This window comes from Delphinapterus leucas, chromosome 3 (genome assembly GCF_059928025.1).
Source record: "Delphinapterus leucas isolate spDelLeu-1000000601 "Yukka" chromosome 3, BTC_Dleu_Yukka2, whole genome shotgun sequence".
Taxonomy (NCBI): Eukaryota; Metazoa; Chordata; class Mammalia; order Artiodactyla; family Monodontidae; genus Delphinapterus; species Delphinapterus leucas.
Window position 1 is genome coordinate 44965099 of NC_143131.1, and position 26417 is coordinate 44991515.

Consider the following 26417-nt stretch of genomic DNA (forward strand, 5'->3'; position numbering starts at 1 on the left):
GCATGTGCGTGCACACACACACACACACACACACACAAATGAAATGCTGCTCAGCCATAAAAAGGAATGAAATATTGCCATTTGCAGCAAAGTGAATGGACCTAGAGGGCATTATGCTTAGTGAAATAAGTCAGACAGGGAAAGACAAATACTGTATGTTATCACTTATATGTGGAATCTAAAAAATAATACAAATGAATGTATATACAGAACAGAAACAGACTCACAGATACAGAAAACAAACTTGTGGTTACCAAAGTGGGGAGAGAAGGCTGGAGGGACAAATCAGGGATATGGGATTAACAGATATAAACTACTATATATGAAATAGATAAGCAACAAGGATATACTATACAGCACAGGGAATTATACCCATTATCTTGTAGTAACCTTAATGGAATATAATCTGCAAAAATACTGAATCACTATGCTGTACACCTGAAACTAACACAATATTGTAAATCAACTATATTTCAATTAAAAAAAAGAAGGAGAATGTAAAGGGAGAAAAGAGGCTGACCTGAGAAAGAAGTGTGGGGATGCCAATATTTAAGGGACAGGCAAGAAAGAGGCATCGGAGAAAGTTAGAGAAGAGAAGCAGAGGCGAATCAGGTTGGAAGCCAAGGCAGCAAAGGGAGTCCAGAAGTCTGCCATGCCCTCGAGAAGTCAAGCAGGATGTCGGAAAGAGACTGCTGAGCCTGGTTGGCAGCAAAGAAAGCCAATGCTTCGTGACCTCGAGGGGGATGCTGGCCAGATTTCAGGGATTAGGGAATAAGTGAGTACTAGGAAAGCAGAGGACAGAGCCTCTCTCCCCCATGCCTCGGGGAGAAGCAGGAACTTGTGGATGGGGCTGTTGGGGTGGGAGGGGCACGGATATGACACAGGGGTAGGCAACCCGAAGCAAAATGCTGACCCAGTGGGCACCCCAAAGCTTAGAAAAGCAAGTCCCCCAAAGGCCTTAGATGATGACAAACTTTTCTTTCTCATGAAGCTGGGGCAGTTACTTTGATAAAGCACCTTTAAAATCTGGTGATACTGTGAACGTTCCTCAGAGACCACAAGGGAAAGGATCCCACAATCAATTATCATCTGGGCACTCCTCACTCCCACGGAATTTGGCGGGTCCTTGGGTGCTGCGTTCCAGCTCAGGATCTCTACTCTTCAGATTAAAGAGTCATTACGACTCTGTTTATTTTAGAAAAGATTAATGGTTCCCCCTCCTCATTTCTCAAGAACAAACTTTCGTCTGTATAGAGTGAGTCATTAAATATATCTGCTCAACCGCTCTGGATGCAAGATTACAGATATAAAAATCATCTGATTTTGACAAAAAACAGCTGCGCTTTTCTTATTACTTTGAGTCCACAGTCACGTGTGGATAGAGACAGGGAATGTGACTGGTCAAGTTTTCACAACAGCCAGAGAGACACAGGACCTCCACCCTAACCAGCAATCTTCCCAAGACCCTCCAACAAGTCACCTTCACTAAGATGTCTCTCAATGGATTCATGTCAATTTAACTCAATTCAACCTACTCTCATGAGCTATTCCCATGAATAATATGGAATATGAGGAATGAACAGGAAGGGATATTTATGCTCAGGAAGTTTACAGTCCACCAGTGGTACGCTAAACAAAACCCACTGAGAACTAAGACTGATTGTGGTAGAGGTGTTGGAGGAATGAGCACAGGAAGGCAAGCTTAGCCCGCAGGCAAGACTTTTTGGAGGGGGTGGTGTTGGACTTCATCCTGAGGGACCTTAATTGTGTGTGAGTGTGTGTGTGTGTGTGTGTGTACGTACATGTACACACAGGTGTACTGGGGTTAATTAGAGGGAAAGCGAAACATTTCAGGAAAAGGTACTTTATTAAGCAAACACACAGAGGCAGAGAATTGCAGTGCATGGTTAATGCATGCGAGGCACAGGCTCCGAACGCGCAGGCTCAGAGGCCATGGCTCACAGGCCCAGCTGCTCTGCGGCACGTGGGATCCTCCCGGACCCGTGTCCCCTGCATCGGCAGGTGGACTCTCAACCACTGCGCCACCAGGGAAGCCCAGATGTTCACAAACTTTGATGTGTGTTAGATCCACTTGGGCAACTTGTGACAAATTCCTCAGCCCAGGCCTTGCCCCCGGATTTTACAACCTAGGCTGCTGGGACTTGGAGATGTTAATGATTAGCCAGGGTCATACTGCTCATTAATTAGCAGCTGAACTAGCTGGAGAGCCTGTTTTCAGGGAAGGACAAGTTCTTTTATTTAATTTTTGTTTTTGAAGGAACCTGAGGTGTAAGATTTGTGAAGTGAGCTAAAAGAAGACTAGAGAAGCAGGTCGGACTCAAATTAAGGAAAGATCGGATAAAAGGCTAAGGAAATTGGAATATTTCTATCAGCATACAGAGTCACCGAAGATTTCAGAGGGAGAAGTGACACTGTCAAAGTAATCAGAGATGTGATCTGAGAACAAAACTTGTGGTTCACCCTGTTGACTGGAGATAGAATCACAACTGGCTTACAGATCCTGTATCTTCCCAGACAGCTAGGCCCTCCCACCGTCGTTTGAAGCATGTTCCTCTTGAAGCCCACAGAGGCCAGTTTTTTTTTCTCCTTATATAAATAGTAAAATATCTATGTGAAAATATCACTTCATCAAGCATCTTTCAAAACAGCTCATTAAATCCTCGGAATGCAGAATCAGTGAGAGGAATGCAAATTTTCATCTAGATTTTGACCCAAGGGCAATATATGCCCATCCTCCCTGCCCTACCTCATGTGGACCACCTCCATGGTAGGAGTAGCAGCCACAAGTCTGTGCCTGAGGATACAGGGGGAGTGAAGGTGAGCAAATCAGGAGTCTCGTCTATAAATGTTAGGCCTCTCAATAACACCAGGGGCAGATGGAGAGCCAGGGGATCAGAACTGTGTTGCTCCTGGGCGTCTGGGGGTCTGGGCCCTATTTATGTCTACCTTGCTTATCAAAAACTGAGGGAGAGGGATGGGAAAGGTACTTGAAATCTGTACTTCCTTTAGCTCAACAGTTATTTATACTGGGTTATACTGACGTTGGAAAGACAACTATTTTGGCTGTCTAGCAGGGCTGGAGTTGTTGGTCATGGGGTTTGAAGGTGATGGCCCTGACTGAAGGCCTCGAGGCGGCATCTCCCATTGTTCCTGCAATCGATACCTGGGCCTCGGTCCACTCAATGTCATGACAGGAGACAGAGCCCTGAAGCAAAGAAATCTGGATCACAGAAAAGTATTCAAGGGTCATGCAAGCCAACAGCTGCCAACTGCACAGTCCTTCAGGAGCTGCAGGCAGCGAGGATGCCTCAGCCTCCCATGTGTCCAAACAAGATTGATAGGAGAAGCCTCCTGTTTTGATTCTGGAGATGTTCATATCCAGATGAACTCCATACCTAAAGAATGTGCTGAAAACCCAAGCTCCAGAAATATAAGGTCAGGTGTCCAGAGCTGTACCCAGGAACGTGTACATAGTCGCTACAGAGTCACCTCCACCATGTAGCAAGGCAGCCTGATGATACTGACATGGAGTCTGGAGATCATGATAGTAGCTCCTCACAATTCCGATATCTCTTCAAGGGGTTGCAAACTTGAAGGGGTTCTATTTATTTTGATTCTGGGTGTCAAACTTGTTATACAGCATACAACAGGAGTTGCCCTTGGAATTGGGCTACTTACAACTTTTATACATGCAACCAAAAGCATTTTAAATCAGGTTCTTCTAAGAGAAAGGTGCTCAGAGATTCAGTGTGCTTGGTTACTGGTATTCATAGCAGGATCTTCCATTCTTTCATATTACACCTTTTATTCTCAGCCACTTTATTATAGCTTAACTTTTAAAAAGCCTGCTCTAGACCCCATTCAAGCTTCTGGGAAGTACTTCGATTGCTGGAATTACAGACTTCATTCTGAAATTCCTCTTCATGGGCTTAAAATGCCTATTTTACTGGTGCCTTCTTTCATCATGCCTTTTCTTTTATTTTATATTTTTAGTTTTTAAAATTTAAGTATAGTTGATTTACAATGTTGTGCCCATCTCTGCTGTACAGCGAAGAGACTCAGTTATACACATACAGACATTCTTTTTTAATATTCTTTTCCATGTATAGCACAGGGAACTATATTCAATATCCTGTGATAAATCATGCCTTTTAAATCCAAGGGTTACTGGCATATGATTTTAGAAGAATTATGTCACTATTACCAAACTTTTGTTCCCATACCAGTTTGCTTTTGTTACCTTATAAGCTATGGGGAGTTTGGTAATGTAACTAGATGGATTCTTGGGATATTGCTGGCTTTACTCTACCTCACACTAAAAGTTCTAGACTTTTTTGCACACCTAAAACTTTCAGACAGGGTTTCGCCAATATTTTTTTTTGAATTTTATTATTTTATACAGCAGGTTCTTATTAGTTATCTATTTTATACACATCAGTGTATACATGGCAATCCCAATCCCCCAATTCATCACACCACCACCGCCCCCCGCCACTTTCCCCCCTTGGTGTCCATACGTTTGTCCTCTACATCTGTGTCTCTATTTCTGCCCTGCAAACCGGTTCAACTGTATTATTTTTCTAGGTTCCACATATATGTGTTAGTATAAGATATTTGCTTATTTCTTTCTGACTTACTTCACTCTGTATAACAGTCTTTAGATCCATCCACATCTCTACAAATAACCCAATTTCATTCTTTTTTATGGCTGAGTAATATTCCATTGTATATATGTGCCACATCTTCTTTATCCATTCATCTGTCCATGGACACCTAGGTTGCTTCCATGACCTAACTATTGTAAATAGTGCTGCAATGAACATTGGGGTACATGTGCCTTTCTGAATTATGGTTTTCTCTGGGTATATGCCCAGTAGTGGGATTGCTGGATCATATGGTAGTTCTATTTTTAGTTTTGTAAGGAACCTCCATACTGTTCTCCATAGTGGCTGTATCAATTTACATTCCCACCAACAGTGCAAGAGGGTTCCCTTTCCTCCACACCCTCTCCAGCATTTGTTGTTTGTAGATTTTCTGATGATGCCCATTCTAACTGGTATGAGGTGATACCACATTGCAGTTTTCATTTGCATTTCTCTAATAATTAGTGATGTTGAGCAGCTTTTCATGTGCTTCTTGCCCATCTGTATGTCTCCTTTGGAGAAATGTCTATTTAGGTCTACTGCCCATTTTTTTAATGGGTTGTTTGTTTTTTTGATATTGAGCTGCATGAGCTGCTTGTAAATTTTGGAGATTAATCCTTTGTCAGTTGCTTCATTTGCAAATATTTTCTCCCATTCTTAGGGTTGTCTTTTTGTCTTGTTTATGGTTTCCTTTGCTGTGCAAAAGCTTTTAAGTTTCATTAGGTCCCATTTGTTTATTTTTGTTTTTATTTCCATAACTCTAGGAGGTGGGTCAAAAAGGATCTTGCTGTGATTTATGTCATAGAGTGTTCGGCCTATGTTTTCCTCTAAGAGTTTTATAGTGTCTGGCCTTACATTTAGGTCTTTAATCCATTTTGAGTTTACTTTTGTGTATGGTGTTAGGGAGTGTTCTGATTTTGTTCTTTTACATGTAGCTGTCCAGTTTTCCCAGCACCACTTATTGAAGAGGCTGTCTTTTCTCCATTGTATATTCTTGCCTCCTTTATCAAAGATAAGGTGACCATATGTGTGTGGGTTTATCTCTGGGCTTTCTATCCTGTTCCATCGATCTCTATTTCTGTTTTTGTGCCAGTATCATACTGTCTTGATTACTGTAGCTTTGTAGTATAGTCTGAAGTCAGGGAGCCTGATTCCTCCAACTCCATTTTCCTTTCTCAAGATTGCTTTGGCTATTCGGGGTCTTTTGTGTTTCCATACAAATTGTGAGATTTTTTTGTTCTAGTTCTGTGAAAAATGCCATTGGTAATTTGACAGGGATTGCATTGAATCTGTAGATTGCTTTGTAGTATAGTCGTTTTCACAATGTTGATTCTTCCAATCCAAGAACATGGTATATCTCTCCATCTATTTGTATCATCTTTAATTTCTTTCATCAGTGTCTTATAATTTTCTGCCTACAGGTCTTTTGTCCCCTTAGGTAGGTTTATTCCTAGGTATTTTATTCTTTTTGTTGCAATGGTAAATGGGAGTGTTTCCTTAATTTCACTTTCAGATTTTTCATCATTAGTGTATGGGAATGCAAGGGAATTCTGTGCATTAATTTTGTATCCTGCTACTTTACCAAATTCATTGATTAGATCTAGTGGTTTTCTGGTAGCATCTTTAGGATTCTCTGTGTATAGTATCATGTCATCTGCAAACAGTGACAGCTTTACTTCTTCTTTTCCAATTTGGATTCCTTTTATTTCTCTTTCTTCTCTGATTGCTGTGGCTAAAACTTCCAAAACTATATTGAATAAGAGTGGTGAGAGTGGGCCACCTTGTCTTGTTCCTGATCTTAGTGGAAATGCTTTCAGTTTTTCACCATTGAGGACGATGTTGGCTGTGGGTTTGTCATATATGGCCTTTACTATGTTGAGGTTAGTTCCGTCTATGCCTACTTTCTGGAGGGTTTTTATCATAAATGGGTGCTGAATTTTGTCGAAAGCTTTCTCTGCATCTATTGAGATGATCATATGGTTTTTCTCCTTCGATTTGTTAATAACTGCCAATAGTTTTTACACTACCAAGTTACGAAGTGGCTGCCAGTAAGGGACAGTGTTCAGATGTGGATGATATTTGTTCAATATGTCAAGCTGAATTTCAAAAGCCAATTCTTATCTGTCAACATGAATTTTTTGAAGAGAGAAAACTGTCCACTGTGCAGAACTGTGATTTCAGACCATATAAACAAATGGAAAGATGGTGTCACTTCATCACACCTTCAAATATATTAAGTTTTGAACTTCATATTAAGGCCAAAAAATACTAATTTCATTTGCTTACAGTGACTATTGATAAAGGCATTAGAATGGATTTCAGGGCCAGAAGTTAAGAAAAATGTTTCCAAATAGTTATAGAGTATTATAATAAGACTTAAGTGTGTAGTCCAAATTAACAAAAGATTAAATGAAAGAACCCTATATTTTAAAATATACATAAGTAATGTTAGGGCTTCCCTGGTGGCGCAGTGGTTGAGAGTCCACCTGCCGATGCAGGGGGCACGGGTTCGTGCCCCGGTCCGGGAAGATCCCACATGCCGCGGAGCGGCTGGGCCCGTGAGCCATGGTCGCTGAGCCTGCGCATCCGGAGCCTGTGCTCAGCAACGGGAGAGGCCACAACAGTAAGAGGCCTGCGTACTACAAAAAAAAATAATAAATAAATAAAAATAAAATAAATAAAATATACATAAGTAATGTTCAACCTAATGCATACGCAACATTTATACTATCCTATTTGACAGATGACTGCAGTTAAATTGTAAATGTGTTTTCTTGTTAATAGTACCAAAATGGCAACTGGATAACTAGAACTAGTGGTTTTAGAGAAATTCAGGTATTCTTTCATTATTTTCACAACAAAGAATATTTTTCATAAAACTGACACACTTTACCTGAAAGTAGAATTTTCTTTATCATTCCTATTCGACTTTTATAATTCCCCTTCGAAAAATTCTAAAAATTTTTATAAAATTTGAATTTTTTATTTTTGCAGTACGCGGGCCTCTCACTGTTCTGGCCTCTCCTGTTGCGGAGCACAGGTTCCGGACGCACAGGCTCAGCGGCCATGGCTCACGGGCCCAGCCGCTCCGCGGCATGTGGGATCTTCCCAGACCGGGGCACGAATCCGTGCCCCCTGCATCGGCAGGTGGACTCTCAACCACTGCGCCACCAGGGAAGCCCTAAAATTTGTATTTTTAAATGAAAGTTCTAAATGCTATATTTTACCTGTAACAATCAGATTTTCTAAGGAAGATTAATTCATTGAGGATGAAATATTTTAATATTGTATTTTTCTGTGTAGTATGATTAGCAGTCATTGAGAACAGATGATTTAAATTCCTTTTTGTTTGTGAACATCATACATACAATCCTGCCATCAGCTTTAATGTTCATGATCTTCTTTTTTTTTTTTTTTTGCGGTACACGGGCCTCTCCCTGTTGTGGCCTCTCCCGTTGCGGAGCACAGGCTCCGGACGCGTAGGCTCAGCGGCCATGGCTCACAGGCCCAGCCGCTCCATGGCATGTGGGATCTTCCCGGACGGGGGCACGAACCCGTGTCCGCTGCATCGGCAGGCGGACTCTCAACCACTGCGCCACCAGAGAAGCCCTCGTGATCTTTTTTGTATAGTGCTATGGACTACCCTGACTATTACACACACAAAAAAAGACAACTACTTGGCATCAATAGCTGATCAATGCATGCATCACCCGCTCCTTTGTACATTCACCATGTGGGAAATTCCCCTGTCTTCTATTCCATAATTTTTCCTCCTTCTTTTTGTCTTCTGGAGGGTATAATATAGTTTAAACTGAAAGATTAAACAAAGACATCTTGAGTGGAAGCACTCCTTATAGAAGAAAGCTCAAGATTGTAATTAAAACATTGGCGGTATCATTGGATACCAGAGAAACTATCACCTTAGAACAGAGATTGGGCTAAAATAACCCAGAATGAGGAAGATCTTTTTAAAGAATCATCGGCACTATGTATCAATCCATCTGCATTTTGTGTGAAAGGCAGAAGTTCAGAGGTCACATACTTTTCCTTCACACTGTGCTCAGATACAGTGTTTCTCCATGGGCATGCTATGGTAATGCAGTAGTTCTGTGTAATATAGAATCTCCCCACAATGCAGGATACCCAGTATCCCTAAATGCCAGCAGCACTCCTCAGTCTGGAAAAGCTGAAAATGTTCTGGGCACCACTGCTCTAATGTTTCAGAGTACATTGCATAAACTATTTCCTCGGATCAGCATAATGATTCGAAACATTAGTAACATCTTCACTCTTCAGATGATGAGCTGAGGCTTGAAATGGATTGCTGGCTTTTCCACATGGCTAGTGAGGGGTGCTGCTGGCTCTAACACCAAGAAGCAGACTCCAAATTCAGCTCCTTTTCTAAAACATTGTGCTGTCTTTCGATGGAGGCAGAGATTCAGACTTGATCTCAATCCACTAGTAAATACATGCAGATGAATTGGTGTTGCTGTTGTTGTTATTTGTATTTCTAGCTTTCTTCTAAGGAGCCTGGGTCTTGTTAAATAGAGGACACTTTGTTCTGTGGGTCTTTGGTGGAAGGGTTAGAGGTAGGAGCTAAGAGGACCTGGGTTAGTTTGGCTAACAGAGGGAGCAGATCATGGAGCTTCCAGGGATAATGAGGGATGAAGGGAAATAGGAAAGAGAGCCACTAGGACCTAGTGAGGCCTTGAGTAATGTGACATGACCTACCTACCCATGCACTCTCGCCCATGAGTCCCCAGACTTCAGTACAATGTATTACTCATGAAATGCTTAGAGAGTGAATTTTTTGGTGTAAAATGGCAAGGGGCTGAGTATTACTCCTGGGTTGAGAGAGGCTAATGCAGAGACAGCACACCTGGACCCAGAAGCCAGAGGCAGGAGGTACCGTGAGGGTGTCAGAGACTCTGAGAATCAGCAGAAATCAAAGCAAGGCCTGGAGTTTTCACAGATGTGGAACTGGTGAATTTACCCAGACATCTGAGACTGGGGGAGCACCAGTTCACATCTGAATCGTAGGCGATTAAAGTGAGGGCCCAAACATTGCTCGGTTCTAGAATACTTTCAGGTGTTAGAGGGAGGAGAACCAATCTGTGTCAGAGATTATACAGCCTGAAACTTTCCCCAAGGCAGTCTAAAGATTTGACTCCTTATTTAAGAAAATTCACACAGTATTTGAAGTGGCTGATCATTTACTTTTCACACTGGTCAGGACCATAAGAGGAACTCTCTGAATAGAGTTAAAATTGGTGAATGTGGGATGTGATGAAGAAATAAATGCCCTGACATCTATTCAGCTAGTGTCGCCAGACCTGTCACTTCCATAAGCAGGGAGAAGACAACCATTCCAGGTCGTTCTCTGTAATAAACACAGGATGCTTATGTAACTTTTCATGAACAGATTTCATGAAAACGACAAAATGACAGAGAATGACTGAATCCACATATGGAATAAAGAGGAAATGTTAAACGTAATTATTATCCATTTATGATTATTATACACTATGATTCTCATAAAAGCATCCAGTTTGTTCTCAATAAAAACTTGGTGAAACCTGGCTTGTATTCCTTTGGACACACCAGTCTGGTCTCATTTTCTTGCTGGAATGCTCTGGTTTGCTGCTTTTTTGTATTCAAGACCTTATTACTGCTTGGAAAATGTTCCTTATCTTTGCATGTGCACTAATCTTTATGTGAGAAGCAGGAGATGGTGCCCCTAGGTGCCTGCCCTGCAGCTGAGAGTCTCACTGAGATCTGGGCCTGAGTGCTGCCCCCTAGGGGTTCTCTGATGCACTGCCCTGCAGCCCTGGGGAGGATGCTCATTCACTCTAGGCCAGTGGTCACCTTCAAGGCCCCCAGTGTTCCAAGTGGTTCAGGGAGAAGAATAAGAGAAAAACCATTACTGATGCCAAATTTTGTGTTACCTTCTTCTACCCTGATGCTTCCCAAGAGGTCTCTCAATTCCCAATTCCCCCTCATGGTCCCCATCATCTTTCCAACCTCTTGCCCCAAGGCAGGCTTTGGCCTGACGTGTCCCAGACACAATTAGTCAGTGGTTGACTCTCATTCAAATAATAATAAAATATCAGAATAGCACTGCATTCTTTGAAGATGAACTTGACAGGCCTGAAATCTCAAAAGAAATCTTGCAGGGATGAAGCCCAGGGTCCGCAGTGGGCCTCTCCCTGAACCCTGGGCAGAGCTTCCCATCACAGCCAGCACAGTGGGGGAACATTCTACCCAGCTTACACTCTTTCCTCAGTGGCTCTAGATTTCTACTGCAACCTGTTTCGAATTCAATGTTTTATAAGGAAATGGCACAGAAAAGGAGCACAGCTACTGCTTAAGCAGGCAACTCTCAGGGTCCCAGAATTTAAAAGGGTTTAGAAAATATCCTAGAAATCACAGTAAAAGGGTGTTCAGAGACAAGTGTAAGACCCACCAAACAGTTCTATCAATTGAGTGAGGGATATTTACAGAAGGCAATCAGAGACCCAAAATTCCAAGGGAAAGAAACACAACCATAAACTAAACATCTTTATCTAAATGAACTCTCTATGTTTGCAAGTGAGTCCTCTCTGGACTTTGAAGCATGGATTTGAAATTTGCATGGCATGGCAATCCACTGAAGCCAATTTGACCTTTTGGTAAATATGAAGTTTATCTGGTAAATGTCAATAGCCTCCAACCATTAGAAGTGGGGGAGATGGGGGAGCCTATATGTTCCTTTCCCCACAACCGTGCTACCAGAAGGCATACTACAATGAAACCTAGTTTTAGAAAATATTCTGACAACACCTAGATATTTATTCACATTAAGGGTCAAAGATAGTCTTGAGCCTGCTCTGTAGCTGGGGAGGTCCCACTCTTTACCCTTGGACCCTCTGTTCAGCATTTCCCATAAAAGCCTTAACTGAATTCAGGGCAAGCATATTCTGATGGCAGGTGTGGCCAACTTTGTGCTGGGTCAGGCATAGCGTGTCTCGTGATGGGGAGGAATGCAGAACCAATTCAGAGGTCTAGACCGCAAGCTTGAACTATCTGTATTCAGCAAGCTGGGCTTGCCAGGTGCTAATACTTCATTCAGGAAAGGGCAGTCATTCCGGTATGACACTACTAACCAGCCACCTATTTGAATACTGCTCATTTCACCAATTAAAAACTATTTTAAACATCCCCTATGCTAATCAATAACCTTCCTGGTGTAGATTCAGCTAATTTTATGTAAGATACTAAGTGACCCAGCAAAGGAAACTATAAACAAAATGAAAAGACAACCTATGGAATGAGAGAAAATATTTGCAAACGATGTGACTGACAAGGGATTAATTTCCAAAATATACAAAGAGCTCATACAACAAAAAAATAACCCAATCGAAAAATGGGCAGAAGACCTAAATAGACATTTCTCCAAAAAAGACATACAAATGGCCAACAGGCATATGAAAAGATGCTCAACATCACTAATATTAGAGAAATGCAAATCACAACTACAGTGAGGTAGCACCTCACATTAGTCAGAATGGTCATCATTGAAATGTCTACAGACAACAAATGTGGAGAAAAGGGAGCCCTCCTACACCATTGGTAGGAATGTAAGTTGGTACAGCCACCATGGAAAACAGTATGGAAGTTCCTCAAAAAACTAAAAATAGAGTTGCCATAGGATCCAGAAATCCTACTCCTGGGTATATATCCAAACAAAACTATAATTCAAAAAGATACATGCACCCCTATGCTCATGGCAGCACTATTCATAATAGCCAAGACACGGAAACAACCTAAATGTCCATCAACAGATGAATGGATAAAGAAGATGTGGTACATATATACAATAGAATATTACTCAGCCATAAAAAGGAATGAAATGAGGTCATTTGTAGAAATGTGCATGGACCTAGAGACTGTCATACAGAGTGAAATAAGTCAGAAAGAGAAAAATGAATATCATATATTAATGCATACATGTGGAATCTAGAAAAATGGTATAGATGAACCTGTTTGCAAGGCAGAAATAGACACACAGACGTAGGGAACAAACGTATGGGCACCAAGGTGGGGAAAAGGGGAGTGGGATGAATTGGAGATTGGGATTGACATATACACACTAATATGTACAAAACAGATAACTAATAAGAACCTGCTGTATAGCACAGGGAACTCTACTTAATGCTCTGTGGTGACCTAAATTGGAAGGAAATCCAAAAAAGAGGGGATATATGTATACATATAGCTGATTCACTTCGCTGTACAACAGAAACTAACACAACATTGTAAAGCAACTATACCCCAATGAAAAAAAAAGATGTGGTACATACATACAATGGAATATTACTCAGCCATAAAAAAGAATGAAATAACGCCATATGCAGCAACATGGATGGACATAGAGATTATCATACTAAGTGAAGTAAGTCAGAAAGAGAAAGAAAAATACCATATGATATCACTTACATGGAATCTAAAATATGACACAAATGAAATTAACTACAAAACAGAAACAGACTCACATGGCATGGCATGTGAGATAGAGAAGAGACTTGACGTTGCCAAGGGGTGGGGGGTGGGGGACGGATGGACTGGGAGTTTGGGGTTAGCAGATGCAAACTATTATGTATAGAATGGATAAACAACAAGGTCCTATGGTATAGCACAGGGAATTATATTCAATATCCTGTGGTAAACCATAATGGAAAAGAATATAAAAGAAGAATGTGTATATATGTATAACTGAATCACTTTGCTGTACAGATGAAATTAATACAACATTGCAAATCAACTATACTTCAATAAATAAATAAGATACTGGGACTTCCCTGGTGGTCCAGTGGTAAAGAATCCGCCTTACAATGCAGGAGATACAGGTTCAGTCCCTGGTCAGGGAACTAAGATCCCATATGCCGTGGGGCAACTAAGTCCAAGGGCCACAACCACTTAGCTCATGCGCCTCAACTAGAGAGCCTGCGTGCCACAAACTACAGAGCCCATGCGCTCTGGACTCCACACGCCACAACTAGAGAAGCGAAAACAACCCACACACCACAACTAGAGAGAAGCCCTTGTGCCGCAATGAAAAGCCCACGCACCACAAAGTAAAGATCCCGCATGCCTCAACGAAGATCCCACATGCCGCAAGTAAGATCCGACACAGCCAAAAATAAATAAATAAACAATAAATAAATCTTTAAAAAAAAATAAGATACTAAGTGACCATCCTAGAAGATCTTGATTCTGGCGAGGGTTCTTCATCTGTTGGTTAACCACCTTTGGAAGGTAGATCCCCGAACACAGCATTCTAAATGCTAGCTAACTGCTCTTAGAGGATAGAGTAACTTTGTATATACAACTACATCACAACGTTTATATTGAGGTGTTTTAAAATAAGGGTCACACAGACAATATAACACATGGGAACAGTGAAAAGGCAACAAAGAGTAAGACAGAGTTGGAAGCAAGAGAAACAGTCTTGACTGGCTGACTTTCTGCTTTGTGAATCGTGCCTCAGGAGATGCTGAGTCCCACGTAAGGACAGGCTCTCTTTGCTAGAGACTGATTTATATTATAAGAAGTAAAGCTGGATTGGGCTGTCTCTAAAACTTTTTATTTTGAGGACTAGAATCCCACTGGCCCAGAAGTATCTAGAATAAACCATATAGCTGTATTTAGAGATTTCAGAACCTTAGAAAGAGAATTTGAGGCAAGGGTGACAGAAATGAGTCTGTTCTTTGATTCAATTCTGCATCTCCACTTTCCTCTGCTGCTGCTGAAAAGCAATGAAAAACTCTAGTAAATAAGCCTCTAAAGGTGAAGAAGCATATTTCAAGTGTGTTATCAAAATTCTATCGATTAACAGAAAAATGTTACTGGTGAATCCTGGTTGAAAGGTAAAAATTTATCAGTTTTTTTTTTAATGCATTCTCCCTAAAATTTAAAACTATAGTTTTTGCTGGCTCAAATTCTTTGTAAGGTGCCTCAAGCCCTTTATAGAACAATGTGGAATATAAATGAAAAAAACACATACAGGTGCATGCATGCAAACACACACACACACACACACACACACAACTGTAACTCTCATTGATACTTAATTTTAATATAAGGTTTAAAATTAAAATCAGGCAAGTGAAATCTTAAAATAATTTCACATGAAACCTTGGTAGTTTTAAAATTATGTCACTCATCAAACACCAAGTAACCTAAACTTTGAGATTAAATCTCTTCTGTAGAACACAAATCAATGGATCTTTCCCATTTTGAGTCCTTTTTGGAACAAGGTGGGTATGGAAATACATACAATAGTAACAACAAAATAATATAATAATAATAGTAAATAAACCAACGCCTCAATCTTATGAAATAGGTCAGTCAACCTACAGCACTTCATTTTGCTATGCCTTCTTCAGCAGCTTTGATCTCCTAGTTTCATGGCTTCCGAAAAATGGCAGAAATAAATCAAGGTGCAATACAAAAGGTAGCAAAGGCCAGAACAGCGATTGTGCTTTTGGTTTCAGTGAGCTGAGACAGTAGCAGGCTCTGGAATTAATCTACCTGGTATTAGGATAATTTTTTCAAGCATCAGACTTTTTTAAAGAAACAAAACCCCTAAAGCCAGAGGGGCAAGATATGCACAGATTATGTGCAGGTTTGTGTGGAGGTCTGTATGGAGTAGACTATATTGCCTGCATGACATGGAGGAAGGGCCCCAGAAAACCCCTCTGTCCTCAGAATATCTCCCTCACTGTCCTGTCATGGTTGACTGAGCTTCTACCATTAAAGATTTTATTTGTTGGTTTTAAGATAGTGATTTTCTACCTCCTTTATGCTGCCAACATTCTCCCTTTTGATAAAATTTTATTCAGAGGCCTAATAAAACAGATAAAAGTACAGATACTGTTGCTGAAGTAGGTGACCCATTGGATCAGCCCCTCACTCCCGCTGAGACACATCTGCAAACTGCTAGGGCTTATTGAAGGACATCTGAAAAACCACTGGGTTAAGACAGCTTCCCAACTGATGTGAACAAAGGGTTACAGAAGTTGGGAGATATCAATTCCTTCAGCCCTTAAGGGAGGGGATGGTAGGGGAGGCGTGGGTGGAGCTCTGGCCAAGCCCTCTGTGGCCCATTGTCGCTCACTTTTATTTACCTCAGTGTATGAGTACATTATTATAATTTTCCGTGCACTAGGCTAGGGCATTATGCTCTGATAGAGTTTATCACAATTATTACTGGTTATTAACGCCTTAGCATGAGCTTTTCCCTGCCAATTCTCTAAGGAAAGGAAGCATATATCAAGCTATTCTGGGTAGGGGAGATGTTGGAAATTGGGTCATAAGCCAGGAAGCTCCCAGGAGGGGAAGAATTGAGTGGGAGGCCATGGGAGAAGGCCCGAAGTGGGGTTCTGGATGGCCTGGAACCAAAAGGTACAACGCTAAGACAAGAGGAAGAGGACACTCTGGAAGAATCCGGAGGGCTCTGAAGTGAAGGCCCTGCTCTCCCACAGAATGAGGATCAGCCCAGCTCCCAGGTGTCAGCTCAACCCACATCGGGATCACGCAGGCAAACACAGATTTTACTCCTGAGAGAGATTTTTCACAAGGTAAGTGCTCATTTGGGAGACCCAGATGAGTGGATTATTCACCTGGAAGAAGGCAGACTCGAGTTGCAAAAGGTTAGATTAGTCATTGCAAGTGGGGACCCGTCTCAGGCAGGCCCCGACAGTCTCCGACTGAAGAAACAGAGCTGCTTCCCACCTCCTCCCTCCCCAGCGCCCCGTCCTCTTCCTCTGTGTCTCAACTTCTTTTCCCATCGCTCTGACTCACAAGTGTCAGCCACTGGAGGGGCTCCCCATCTCCCAGCCCTCAGAGATCTCATTGTGAGCGGTTTCTTCTCATCCCCGTCCACATAGTGTTGGGCACCAATCCAGACACGACCCACTCTTCCAAAGGCGCCCCCTGAGGTGCAGCTTCCTGGCAGGGACCTTCCACAGGCAAAAATGATGTGCCTCTGAGGACTGATGCACCAGACGGACAATCCGAGGTTTATGGTTTTCCAGAAGGGGTTCACAAAGCCCTGCCAATTCCCCTTTTGCCATTGGCCAATTCCCTTTCACTGGCTCTCCCTGCCTGTCATCTGCTTTGTCAGCCAAATCCCTTTTCATTTTTCTCAGCTTCATCTTGGACTCAGGCCTAGTAAGTCCTGTCAAGAAGATTCCTGACGTATGAAGTTTTATGACTCTTCCACCACCATCCTGAGAGGCGTTGCCTGTCCTTCACCTCTGTGAAATGTTTCACAGGAAGGCATTCCCGTGTCTGAAGTGGAACATATTGGACCAAAACACCAAGTGAACAGTAGCAATGTTATTATTTTCCAATGAGAATTTAGATCAAAAGATGCAAAGGAGCAATCCTCCAAGGAGTTTTGGGGGAAGGGAGAAATAAGTGGAGGAAAAACTAAAATAGAGAACGTCCTTGTACAAAACTGAAACTCTTCAGTGAGAGTCAAAAATTACTCCAAAAATGGCATAGTCCTTTTGGAATCAGGATGCTTTGATTTTTGTCTAAATCCACTCATCATCCAAGTCCTTCTGAATATTCTGGGCCTGTCCCAAATTCACTGGCCTTTTTCTCACCAAATGGCTCATTATTTCTCAGCACCATCTTTAAGTGTTAGTGAACTCAACTCACCGTTGCTCACACACAACTTGCTGGGTCCACCGGAGGGACTTGCCAAATGCAGCTCTCTTCCCATGGGATAACCTTGGTGCCTATGTGGGTTTCTGTTGGTCTGTTTGTTTAACCTAACATTTATTGAGGCTGACTAGGTGCCACACGCATTGCATGATTTACCTTATTTAATTCTCATAACAACCCTATGAGATCGGTATCACTATTGTCCCCTTTTGAGGATTATAACAGATGGAGAAACCAGCTGAGGCATTGGCTCAAGGACACAGAGCTATTACTAAGTGACAGAAAAAGAATTCTAACTCAGGAGTGTCTAACCACAGAGCCTAAGCTCTGAAATACGGACACTCTCGATCGTCTCCTCCTTTGTTGAAGGAATTTAACGTAGAGTGAGTTTAACTTTTAAACTGCTTGTAGTTTGGGGATAGAAAATGCCTGGCCTGCAGCTGGCCTCAGAAAATACAACTCTCCAGCTCCATCACTCTTCAGATCAGCAGGAAAACCAATCTCCCTTAGCAGATCCAGCCGGGGCACTAACACTTCCTCAGCTGCCAGGCATATATGGATGCTGAACGCAGCTCCAGACAGTACCTCTGCAGAGGTTCCCTTCTGGCGCAGCCCAGCGCCCCGCAGGTGGTGCCGCTGCGCTCCGCTTCCTGTCCGCCAAGACTCAGTGCAGATCCCCCTTCGGGCCGCAGCAGTGCTTCAGGAGGAAAAAAAGGACGCTCACTCCTCACCCTTTGGCACTACTCTTGAGTCGGGGACGGTTACACACCAACCCGGGCCTGACCCGCAGTGATGCCGTCTTAGACGCGCTCACACTGTCACATCCCGAGGCTCCAGACTGCCCCCTAGAGGACGGGTTTCTCTGCTGCTCCCTTTAACCAGCTGGCTGCCAGTGGAGGCGGGGCTCGCGTGGCGTGGTGGAGCTCTCCCTCCTGTCTCCTCCTTCCCTCAAGGTATTAGTTTTGTTTAGGGGCTTCCTTGCCTTCCTTGTCCCTGGGTCCTGGCTGTGGTCACCCACTGACCCTTAGTTCACCTCAACAGATTTCAATAACTGAATCTCACGGAAGAGGTATTGGAGCTTTAGTTCCTTGCTTCACAGATCCCCGGGGTTCTCAGGCAAGTTTGCACCCGCCCCTCTCAGAAAAGTTCAAGCAGAACTTTTTAATAGTCTTAAAAAAATATTCAAGGTTCACTTACTCTGCTACAATCATAACTCAATTCTCAGGGGAAGCCTAACGACTTCGCCGTAACTTGGCTTCTGCCATTTAGCTCTTAGATTGATTTTTGCCCCACAAGCAACTTGGAGGCTTGAACTCTGTGAGCCCTTCCATGGCTGACAGGGCTCCTCAGAGCCCAGTAACTGCTGTTCACCGGCTGGGCCCTGGAACAGCCTCTCTGTTCCTTTTGCTCCTTTGCCTTTTCTTAGCGATGTTGGGCACAAGGGTGAGCAGTCCATTAACACTGGCAAGGCCGTTTGGGCTCTTCAGACGAGAGATGTCAAAGGCACGATCCTGGGAGGGCTGCAATTATTATATTCTTAACCACCCTGCAGCCTTTTTGTACCAGACCTCTAATCTGTAACATTATAACGTAGCTGAATCATATTTCCAATTGTCTATCTTCAACTGCAAGCCCAAGGCACATGGGGGTGTAGACTGGAGACTCAGAGGATTCTGAGGTTTTAAAAGGAGCTGATTAGTTTGGCATTTGGGAGAGAGTCTCTTCCCTTCTGTGCTCTCCTTTTATCTGATCCCAATTGGACTCAGAAGGCCAGCCAGCTCCCAGCCTCCTGGCCCAGCTGCTGCTCCCTGCCTAGGCAAGTAGGGCCATCCTGTTGGGAAGCGGGATGGACTACTTCCCTCTACCCTCTGTAGTCACCCTGCTCTTACCATATCCACCATGATAGGTTTTTCGTTGCCAAGGCTGGAAGGTGTGAGGAAGTTCTTTCCCCTTTGGGTACTATGTTTTGAACTCAATAAACTGTCATGAGGAGGAACAGACCATAAAAGTTACCATTTCTTAACTGACTTGTGTTGCCAGGCACTTTACCTACATTGTCTTATTTAATCCTCAGAAAACCACTGCAAAGGAGATTTTATTCCATTTCCCTACGTAGAGAATTCAAGACAAACAAGGTGCACCTAGTAAATAACTTACCTAGCAAATGATGGAGCAGGATTTTGAATCTAAAGTCGATGGTGTTCCCACCACCTGACTCTCCCTAATAGGCTGTAGCCTGTGGAGTGGGCTATGGCCTTCCCTCGGGGGAATTAGCCGAGGCAAAATCAGTACCTGCTTTTCTAATTGACTGCTCTTTTTTCAATCAAAAAATATGAAAAAAGATATGCCTAAATATTATAAATGTCATTTCAATGGATGATACTAATTTTAAAACAAAATTAAGTACTTCTCAAAGTAATCAACTCACTCATTTTCTCTAAGTATGGTTTTTATCTCACACTTGAAAAAAAACCTGAATTTCTAACTCACTCTCAAATTTTTGGTTTGGAACCTCCTCCAGTTTGTCTGTAGCACTAGAATGTTCTACAGCTTCAGTATCGCCATCATGCTGTCAGCGTCTCTATAGGAGTTCTTCTACGGTGGTTAAAGGCACAGACTACAGAGCCAGGCTGTGGGCTCACCGATTTTGCCACCTATTGAGGGCAGATGGCTTCATCGGATTACTGTAAGGATCAAATGAGCTACTAGATTCAAAGTATTTAGAATTGTAAGACCTCGATGAATTTTAATTATTATTATAAAAATGTTTTCAACGGGTCTAGAAAAAGAAATTATCTATGACTGCTTTCTAGTATTTTTGCTCAGCTGCTGGTAGAAGACAACCCATGTGTCACCCACAGATCTGGGAGGACAGCTGAACAGTCCCATCTTTGGGCAGAGGACAGAAATAGGGTGGATAATAGCTGGGTATTGCTTAGCATTGTAATGAGATAAGACTCAAAGGAGACGGAGACCCTTTTGATCCATCTCAGTATTTTATAATAAAAGTGATCATCTGGACATAATAAAAAAAGCAAGTACTGTCTTTCTAGAGAGAGGAGGCATGTGTAATTTCAGAGGCATAGTTCCAATCATAGAAAGAAAACTGCATTTTATATTGGCAGAAAATAAAATGTTAACAGTAGTTATCTCTGAATAGTAAGACTACTATTAATTATCTTATTTAGTTTTTTGGGGCAGTTTTCCATCATTTCCAAAGTCTTTGATGAATATATTTCACTTTTACAATAAAAAAGTTATAAAAAATAAAGTTACAGGAATTGTATAAATTGATATGCAAGGTTCTTTCCAGCTTGTTTACTCTCTGTCAACATTTATTTTGATAACAGTTATGATGTTTTTCCATCATTTTCTTTGATACACTAGTGAGACTGGCAAATTTAATACCTGTCTTAATAAACCTAATTTCAGGAGCAAAAATCATCATTGTTTACTTCTCTTCCGACACTGTGCCTCTGGCTGAGACTAAAGCTAGGAAAATAGGACAAAATCTAGGGAAAACACAGAGTTTAATGTAAATAAACCCCCATAAGAAACATAATATTACTTAGACCTAGCCCAGGCAAACTAATATTATTTATTTGGGTTGAAGAGACACAAGCGATTTGATCCTAATTTGTAACATTTGCTCAAACACCTAGTCCCTTCTAAAACCCACGGCATTCTACTAAAATTTTTTTACTTAATATTTTAAGTATGTCAGCCTTCCAAATACTTGTAAAACAAACCGAAAATTTAGAGTGAATAATGAGCTCAAAAGATTTCAGGGGACCTCCCTGGTGGCGCAGTGGTTAAGAATCTGCCTGCCAATGCACAGGACACGGGTTCGATCCCTGGTCTGGGAACTAAGATCCTACATGCTGCAGAGCAACTAAGCCCGTGCGCCAAAACTACTGAGCCTGCGCTCTAGAGCCCTCAAGCTACAACTACTGAGCCTGCGTGTCTAGAGCCCGTGCTCTGCAGCAAGAGAAGCCACCGCAGTGAGAAGCCCGTGCACCGCAACGAAGAGTAGCCCCCGCTCGCCGCAACTAGAGAAAGCCCACATGCAGCAATGAAGACCTAATTCAGCCAAAAAAAAAAAAAAGATTTCAGAACCTTTGGGATCAAATGAGAAGCTAATAGAAGATTTTAAACAATGGTTCCTTCTCACTGCTTCTAGTTTTGTTTTTCCTACAACTTAGAACATTCCTTTATTGAAAACATACTTGGAGATGCTTAGAATTAGTGAATGATTCAGGAGTGCACCTCCAGAAAGGAGAGTCCATTCTCCATTTATTTAAATCATTATTTAATGCTAAACAAGTGAGGTGAGAGAATTTAGCAGTAGTCACGGTGCCAGCCAAGGAATAATTATAGTTAACATTTTTGTAGTATAGATGCTGGTCTAACTCTACATGTAATTAAATCATTTTAGCCTTGCGACAGGCTTATGAGAGAGGGTTTTGTTATCTTCATGTTACAGAGGAAGAAATTACGACCCAGAGAGGTTAAGGGAGTTGTTCAATGTCACACAGTCATCAAGTGGCAGAACTAGGAATTGAACCTTAGGCAGACTGGCTCTTAACTGTTCTTAACTTCTAGGCTATATTGCCTCAACTTGACTGCTAGAGCTAGAAGAAACAGACTTTGTGGACCACTGGACAGTGCCTGGGCTCTGCCACAACCACAGTGGCACCGGTAAAGGCCTGAAATACTGTAGGTATGTCCATCTCCTAATCCTTGAATGATGGAGGTTCCCTTATTTGGGAAAAGGGTCTTTGCAGGTGTAATTACATTAAGGATCTTGAGATGAGGAGATCATCCTGGATTAAACAGGTAGACTCTAAACCAAGTATCCTTCTAAGAGAAAAGCAGAGGGAGGTTTGAGAGAAAGGCAGAGGGAGGTTTGAGACAGACAGAAGAGGAGACAGAAGAGGAAGACGCAACATGGTCACGGAGGCAGAGATTGGAGTGATGTGGCCTCAAGTAAAGAAATGGTGACAACACCAGAAGCAGGAAGAGCTAAAAAACAGACTCCCCACTAAAGCTCTTCGGAGCGAGAGCAGACCTGCTGGATTTTAGACTGCTGGCCTTCAGAACTGTGAGAGAATAAGCTTGTTGTTTTTAGCCACTTGTTTTGCGGTAATTTATTACTGTAGCCTTAGGAAACTAATACTATACTAAGCATCGGTATAGTACTTTTCAGTTTTCAAAATGATTTGGCACACATGACCTTATTTGATCACACGCCCCTGCACTCTGCAGTAATTTAGTTTGGGGACCTAGCTCTGCCACTAAATGGCTATGGGACCTTGTGCAAGTCACCAGCCTCTCTGGCCTTTATCTCTTCATCTGTAAAATGGAGCTAATAAAAATGCCTGCCTTGTGCCCCTCACCAAGGTGTCGTGAGGATCAAAGGGAAAGAACACGAGTGAATGTACTTCCTATACTGAAAAGCTATTTTCACTTCTTACCTTTGGGTACCATCTAAACCATTGCCTGGAGGAGAATGTGGGTGCCATGAACACATCGGGAGGGCCGTAGACATGCTACTGCTACCTCCTTTACCAGGACCGTATGCAGCTGGAACCCTCTGGAGGTTGGGAGTGAAGCCTGGGGGTGGAGAGACAAGGAATCATTGGGAAACTGGGACAGGGACTGAAGCTTGACAAGACTGAGCTCTGCCATGAATTCAGCCATCTCATGAGCAGAGGATTGGTGTCCTAAGGCTGATTTCTCAAGAAACATATGGTCTAAGAGCAGGAAGGCAGAAAGGTCTGTTCCCCATTAGCCCTTGTTCTCTGCATGGTCAGAAGCCAAAGACCACCCCAGAAGGTGTGAGTGGAAGTTCATTTTCCTGCTGACCTTTCAGTCCTGAGCTTTTGAGTGATGATGGTTCTGAAAGGTGGTAATTAGTGCCAATTGAGGTGATGCTTTTGTGAAGCTGACACCTCTCCATTAGGAAATGGACTAAAGCCAGTGGACCAGCAACTCAACCAGGGGAGAAAAAGCTAAAAAATCAGTGCCTGGCCAAACTCTGCACAATTAGAGTCTTCCTCCAACCATGCTCTGGTGCACAATGGGAACCCTTGCAAGGCTGAAAATGGGAACGCCAAGGTTGAATGCCACCCTAAGCTTTGGCATAGACATAAACAATGACAAGGAAAAAAAGACACAATGGGTGAGAGAATAGGAATGGGGGCAGGATAATTCAGTGTGTTTTTGCGGGGCAAAATAAACCCAGGCAGAAGAAAATAGCACGGATTAAGCCAAAGGCACTCATCTAAATTCGGTACGAAGCAATTTCCTGATTTTTAATGAGTTATGTCACTTGCATTCTGTCAAACTTCTTGTCTCCTGTTCTTACGTTCTTCATTTAGTCTCCATAGGTACCCAGAATTCTTCTAAAACTTGGCATCATCAGGAACAAAAGCTTCACTCAGGTTATCACAACTTTGTAACCGTTTTCCTCTTTTTCCTTTAGCCCCAACCAAACCTTTTTCCACACGTAAACACAAGTAATCTTCTAAAAGACAAATCTGAATGTGTCACTCTCCTGCCTAAACCTGTCACTGCTTTGCTATTGCTATTGTACCAAAGATAAAAATCTAAAATCCTCAACATGACATGTTCTGGCTCTGAGACCTCACCAAGCCGACCTAGTACTGCTCTCCCCATCACTCTGTACTCTCCTTTGCACCTCTGTTTTCTGGATCTCGGTCTTCAAACAAGTTATTCATATGTGTGCATATATGAATATATACACAGACATATATGGAAATGACCAAGTTTGATATATACCTAACCAAGTAAGATATGTTCCCTTTGACTAGAAAGCTCTTTCCTCTGCACTTTGCCCGGCCAACTCCCACTTCTGGTTTCCAACACATGGAATGGTCTTTCCAGATCACCCACCCCCCATTTAAAATCATGTTTTCCTTAATATTCTCTCTCATAACACTATTCTTTCCCTTAATAACATTTACCATACTGCTATGTATTATATGTATTTCTTTGCCTTTTGCTTCTCGCACTAAATTGTTAGCTCTAGGATGTAGGGACATAAATGGTTTATTCCCTGCAATAAAGCCAGATACTTTATCCCAGCCCTAGATATTCTGAGATTCAATTGGTCAGGAATTGGTCAGGGGTGGGGTTTGGGCACTGGCATTTCTTCATTGTTCCTTGGGTGATTCTAGTGTTCAGTGAGGATGGAGGACTATTTATACAGTCTACCCTCATTATTTCAGGAAGGAAGTAAATGAAGCCCAGAGAGGTCAGGTGACTTGCTCAAGGTCTTCTAATAGTGGAAACAAGGACGCAGTTCTTTCAGAGCCTGGTCTCTTTACACACTATGATGTCCCTTCACTTAACCTGGAGAAGCTTTGTAAATGAGTAGGGAAAGGTTTCTCACAATTTTTGCATTCTTGGTAGGATAACCAATTTGTACCTGTTTACCTGGGACTTCCCTGGTTTTAGCAAGTTAAGAAGGGGAGAAAATGCTATCTGCCTCATAGCTGTTGTGAAGGTTAAATGACCTAACGTACTTGTAAAGCACGTGGCACAAAGCCTGGCATGCACATAGTAGGAGATCAACTATTGTTAGTTTTTAAAATGATATAGGAGTCTTTGGAGACAGGCTACCAAGGTAGAAACTCTGCCTTCCTCCCACCCTCCCTCCCTTCCTTCCTCTTTGTTCTTTTTTTCCTTTCTTAGTACAGGTGTAAATATATAAACATAGAATGGAGATGTCTCTTAGCAGTTGTGAGCACACCAAAATCCTTTTTTTTAAACCGGTACTCATTACTGTCTGTCAACTTTAAATGCCACCCAGAAGTCTCTAGGTAGTGTAATTTCTCCCTGCCAAGTGAAAGCATTCACAGTGCTCAATCTGCTCAGTCATTAAGCAGCTACTTAAAACAACTCTTTCAGGGCTTCTCCTTCCCTTGGGCATCCATGCTTGTAACTCTGTCAAAGTGCCTGTTTCCTGGAATCTGGCTTCTGCAGACTTCCCAGATGTTGGTATGCCAGACTAATTATTTTTCTAAGGCGGCACTGGTGTCCTCAGGATACCAGCTGAACTTGATCCATATGGTAGCTCTGGGAAAAGGGCAAAATGCTAATTATGTAGAACTTAGGCCATTGATATTTATTGTTTGTTTATTATCTGCACAGGCCAACTGAGGGATAAACTTGGAGGCAACTCCAACATGGTAACTGGGGTGTTCATTTAGTTAGTCTTACCTCACTTGTAATGGTGATCTTTATGTCTTTAGCAAATCCATATTAGAAATGATAGTTCATTTGTGGAACTGTGAACGAAACAGAAATGCAGCAAATCAGAGATTTTTTGACGATGGGACTTTGAAGATTACCTCATCCAACCCCCTTGAGAGTATAGCTCATTTAATATTTTGTTAATGTAACATTTTGCAATCCACCAGGAAATTCCTCTAATCTTATCATCACCCATCAATTGGTGACAAAAGGATTTGGGGAAGGAAAGCAGCTGCAGATTTTGATGCGGGAGGGCAGTGGGCAGGTGAGGGGGGAATACATCTTGCGTGATATGCCAGGGAGAGGCTCAGCAAGGAAGGAACAGTCTAGGGAGATTGGCAATCAATAAAATCTAACATTCTACAAAGCCATAAAAAAGAATGAACTCTATATATGTACAACAGGGATGGATATCAAAATAATTATGTGAGAGAAAGAAGCCAGATGAAAAGAGTATATAGTGCATGTCATTTATATACAGTTCTAGAAAATGTAAACTGATCTATAGTGACAGAAGCAGATCAGTAGTTGCCTGTGACTACACAACCACTATCCAACTGGCTTCTGAAGTAAGAAACTTGGTATCACCCTTGAGCCCTGCTTCTCCCTCCCACTCCCTGTCCCATGACTCAGTTGCCAGGTCCAATAGATTCTACCTTTTTAATGTTGTTCACAATCACCTTTTTCTCTCTATTATCATGGTCACCCTCTTAGGTTAGAGCTTCAAACATCTTATCTATACATTATTTTTAGTAGCCTCCAACC

The 26417-nt window shown here is 42.2% G+C and overlaps 1 long non-coding RNA gene and 1 pseudogene across 2 annotated transcripts in view; one reads left to right on the forward strand and one right to left on the reverse strand.

The window, feature by feature from the left end:
- LOC149749553 (uncharacterized) overlaps nt 1-26417 on the reverse strand; it is a 172305-nt gene that overhangs the window by 30963 nt on the left and 114925 nt on the right. For both annotated transcript variants that reach the window (XR_016392649.1, XR_016392650.1), the window contains exon 3: nt 25620-25687. This is a non-coding gene — a long non-coding RNA (uncharacterized LOC149749553). The remainder of the gene's footprint in view (nt 1-25619; nt 25688-26417) is intronic.
- Nucleotides 1587-7497, forward strand: LOC111162715 (E3 ubiquitin-protein ligase RNFT1-like; annotated as a pseudogene).